The 4,684-nt window shown below is 46.9% G+C and overlaps 1 protein-coding gene across 3 annotated transcripts in view; it reads right to left on the bottom strand.

Moving 5' to 3' along the window:
* Positions 1-4,610, bottom strand: part of BPGM (bisphosphoglycerate mutase) — a 57,046-nt gene extending 52,436 nt beyond the window's left edge. For all 3 annotated transcript variants that reach the window (XM_084809255.1, XM_084809254.1, XM_084809256.1), the window contains exon 1: positions 4,517-4,610. The gene's annotated coding sequence lies outside the window, so the exon portion shown is untranslated. The remainder of the gene's footprint in view (positions 1-4,516) is intronic.
* Positions 4,611-4,684: the final 74 nt, after the last annotated feature.

A 4,684-nucleotide genomic window follows, 5' to 3' on the forward strand; every position in this document is an offset into this window, starting at 1 on the left:
GTTGTGCTTCCTGGAAGAGGAGAGAAAGGCCACTGCCTGAGAGAACTCAGTGGAAAGGCTTTGTTTAAATAAAGCTTAGGTTTGTTTGGAAGGCAGAGTCTGTCTGAGTCTGTGGGGTGCAGTACACCAACTCTGAAACAAGCACCACTGATTTCAGTGGGGAAATCAGATGGGTGCTTCAGTCTTCTGTAATGAAATCAATGGAGTGCTCAAATTTGGCTGAATGTTATGCTTTATCAGTCCAGTCCTGTCCCACGGAGTTCAATGGGATGTGTGGTCAGACCAGTATGATACATTTTGACTTACATTACATTAAGACAGGTGCATTAAATTGTGTTTTTCTAGAGGGCATGTGTGCAGATAGAAATGCTATGATACATTTTCAGGTGAATTGCACAAGGTATTACACCTTCTGTGTTTTGCAACATTTATCTGGAGGCAAGAACCCACTTCAGTGTATAGTGACCCTGAGAATAACATTTGAAAATACTGCATATGATGGCTTGGTGAAAGCTGAGGACTGTCATCCTCTTTCAGTGTAACAGATTTCAGCTGCCTTCGTTTATTTGTAAAGCTTATATTCCTTGGGAAAGGGTTAACCTCAAAATGCAGTAGAGATAAATGGCAGAGTTATTTTATGTTTTCATGGATATGTTTTGTTCCTCTGATTGCTTTTACTGGGCTAAACTACGTTAAATATGTAGCATGCAGGTTACCCTCTCTATTTTACTTACAGATAAGCATGTGGGGCCCTGATCTGGATTGGGACCACTGTACACAGGTAGGGTAAGTTTAAACCTTACCCTCTCAGCCACCTGTTTTCCTACCCCCCCTTTTTTTGTAGTGGGGGATTAGGAGTGTTACTCCGCACGCTGTGGATACAGTTAGTGAGCAAGAGGCGGCCTGTGGCAAACCAGTTTTGTGGGATCGGTTCCAGTTTCTTTCTTCTGATGAAGTGAACAAGGTGCTTTCATCTGTAAGGCCGACCACCTGCTTACTTGATCCTTGCCCATCTTGGCTCATTATGGGCTGCAGAGAGAGACTGGGTGAGGGGATCAGGGCAGTGGTGAACGCCTCCCTTGAGGAGGGAGTGATGCCATCAGCCCTCAAGGAGTCAGTGATAAGTCCACTCTTATAGAAGCCCTCCTTGGACCCCCAGGTTCTGAACAACTTTCGCCCAGTCTCAAATCTGCCATTTTGGGGCAAGGTGATTGAACGGGTGGTGGCGATGCAGTTGAAGGCACACTTGGAAGAAACCGATTATCTAGACCCATTTCAGTCAGGCTTCAGGCTTGGGCATGGGACAGAAACGGCCTTGGTCGCCTTGGTGGATGATATGAGGAGGGCTCTGGATAGGGGTGAATGCTCCTTCCTTGTTCTCCTCGACCTCTCAGCGGCTTTTGATACCGTTGACCTCCTGGTCCTCCTGGACCGCCTGGAGGGGTTGGGCATTGGAGACACCGTATTGCGGTGGTTCCGGTCCTTCCTCTCCGGCAGGTACCAGAGGGTAGCACTGGGAGAGCAGGTTTCGGAGCCGTGGCCACTCACTTGTGGGGTGCCACAGGGTTCCATCCTCTCCCCAATGCTATTTAACATCTATGTGAAGCCGCTGGGGGCTATCATCAGGAGGTTTGGGGTGTGGTGTCATCAATATGCAGATGACACGCAGCTCTTCCTCTGGTTCAAATCTTCACCAAGGCTGGCCGTAGAATCCCTGTCCAAATATCTGGAGACGGTGAGTGGCTGGATGGGGAGGAATAAGCTGAAGCTGAACCCTGACAACACCGAGGTACTTTTGGTGGGAGACAAGAGGAGGCTGGGGGATGTTGACCTGGTGTTGAATGGGGTACGGCTACCCTTGAAAGACCAAGTCTGCAGCCTGGGGGTCATTTTGGACTCCCAGCTGTCCATGGAGGCTCAGGTGTCAGCTGTGAGCCGGACAGCGCTGTATCAACCCCATCTGATACGGCGGCTGCGCCCCTTCCTTCCCGACCATCTGCTCCCATCGGTAGTAGATGCCCTGGTCTCCTCTTGTTTAGACTACTGTAATGCGCTCTACGTGGGGTTACCCTTGAAGACAGTTCAGAAACTGCAGCTGGTACAGAACGCTGCGGCTTGCTTGATTAAAGGCAGCCGCCAGCAAGATCACATCACTCCAGTGCTGAAGGAGTTGCACTGGTTACCAGTTGTTTTCCAGGCCAAATTCAAGGTGTTGGTTTTGACCTTTAAAACCCTATATGGTTCCGGCCCAGCCTATCTTAAGGAGTGCCTCCAGCAGCACCAGACAGGCCGCTTAACAAGATCAGCCTCAGATGGCCTTCTCTCTGTCCCATCAGCCAGGACAGCTAGACTGGTGGGGACGAGGGAGACGGCCTTTTCTGTGGTGGCCCCCACTCTGTGGAACTCCCTCCCTAGGGAACTCCGTCATGCCCCCTCTTTAATGAGCTTCCACCGTGCATTAAAAACGTGGTTGTTCAGGCAGGCATTTGGGGTGGGTTAGGGTATTTTAGAAAATGTTTTTATTGTAGAATTTTATTGTTTTAAACTGTTTTATTATATGTTGTACATCACCCAGAGTGGCTGGGTGACCAGCCAGATGGGCGATTAATAAATTTAATAAATAAATAAATAAAAAGAAAGAAAAAAAGAAAGAAAGAAAAATGAATCCATTGGCACCAATGGAAGCTTTTTATTCTCTCTTTTATAGCCCCTACATGGGCTTCATGGCAATTGTGGACTCTACGCCACAATTACCTGGCAAATGAGGGCAGCTATATCACTAATAATGGGCAGCTACTGATAAGAGGTTAAAGATTCCAAGTTTAATATGTTTTAAGTGCTGGATTTCAAGCAATATATTTTTAATTAGCGATCACAGAATAGATTGCCCCTGCTGCATTCTCCCAAAACAAAAAATGAACAGTACAAACAAAATCTAACTAGCATAAAACTACGAAGGCTTCAGCAATTATAACGCTACCTTACAAATCTTTGCCTATGCGGAACAATTACATTTTAATAAACTCTATTTGTCACACCCCATTTAATACCTAGAGGATCCCCATTGCGCTCAATTATCACATTATGTGGAATATTAGAAAAGTGTCTCTGGGAGCTGTTATTAAAAAGGATTTTGTGTTTGCTCATAACTTATGACACTATTCACATACAAACATGTAATTGTGAACTCCATACTGAGCGATATGCTCCATATAATAGCGACTGGCTAACATTATTCCCCGCAGTAGCTGTAGTTCCATTGTTTCAATAAATTAAATGCAAGGAGGAAAAAGCTTGCCTAGGATGCCTCTAGTGGCTGCCACTTTAGGCTGCAATCCTATACACACTTACCTGGGAGTAAAGTCCCATTCAACTCAATAGGGCTCACTTCTAAGTAGACAAAATAAGTTTGTGCTGGAAATGGGGTGGTAGAAAAGGTTTAAATACATGTTTGCTGCATTCCAAAGCAATTGTTTTCAGGGTGGCAAATGTGCGTTCAAGCCACCTCCAAAACACTTGAAATGTTACATTGGGAAATGCTGCATCTCACTGGTCAGTCAGTCAAAGGGCAAGCAAAAGGTCCCAGGTTCTGTCCCTAGTTTCTCCATGTAATTCTGGGAAAGACTCATCTCTGAAACCTTGGAGAATCCCTGCAGGTTAGCATGCAGACCAGCCTTCCCAAACCTGGTACCCTCCAGATGTTTTGGACTACAACTCCCAGCATTCCTGACCATTTAGCTATACTGGCCAGGGCTGATCGGAGTTGAAATCCAAAACATCTGGAGGGCACCAGGTTGCAGAAAGCTGGTGTAGACTGAGACAGATGGACCTAAAAACAAAGATAGCTGTGCTGGTCCATGAGAAGAAAAAATCCAAGATCCATAGTTGGGCAATACCTTTACTATGCCCAACCACAATTCCACAAACATGTGCAAGCTTTCAAGCCAATGATCCAATTCAGCATAAGACAACTTCCTGTTTTCTTTGCTCTACATCTTTTTAACGTTGGGGTTTGTGGTTTGTTTTTATTATTTGCCCCCTTTTGATAGAACTTTTAACATGTAACCTTTCCATAGTGAAGGCCCAGTGAGTAACTCAGGGCGCAATCCTACGCATATTTCGGATGGCATTCTGGGAGTTGAGGACTTTTTTTCTGTCTAAACATGCACAGGGTTGCGCTCTTAATTTTATAGAAGAGTGGTAGGCAACCCAGTGCCTTCAGACGTTTTGGCCTACAACTCCACAATTCCTAACTATTGGCCATGTTGGCTGGGGCTTGTGGGAGTTATAGTCCCAAACATCTGAAGGGCACCAGGCTGCCTAGCCCCTGTTATGGGCGCTTTGCAAAGAACCGCGCTACTCTTCCTAGCTAGCCGGGAGCATCCTCATCCCATCGCCACACCCCAACGGCTGCAGTCCTGTCCACGCTTTTTTTGGAGAGTAAGTTCCGTTGAATGTCCGAGACGAGAAGAAAAGAGAGGGGAAAAAAAGCATCGGCTGAAAATGCACAACTCACGCGCCGCGGCAGTTTCGCCGGCCTCAAAAACGAAACACGGTCCTCCCGCACTCCCCTGCAAAGCGGCTTTTCTCCAGCTCCTCCTCTTCCCTCCGCGGGCCTCCCGCCCGGCGCCTGCCAAGGCGTGGCTAGAGGCTTATTAAATGGGCTTGCTGCCGAGGTGGCGAC

This window comes from Heloderma suspectum, chromosome 7 (assembly GCF_057233095.1).
Source record: "Heloderma suspectum isolate Gila_16-S chromosome 7, 16-S_ref, whole genome shotgun sequence".
Lineage (NCBI taxonomy): Eukaryota > Metazoa > Chordata > Lepidosauria > Squamata > Helodermatidae > Heloderma > Heloderma suspectum.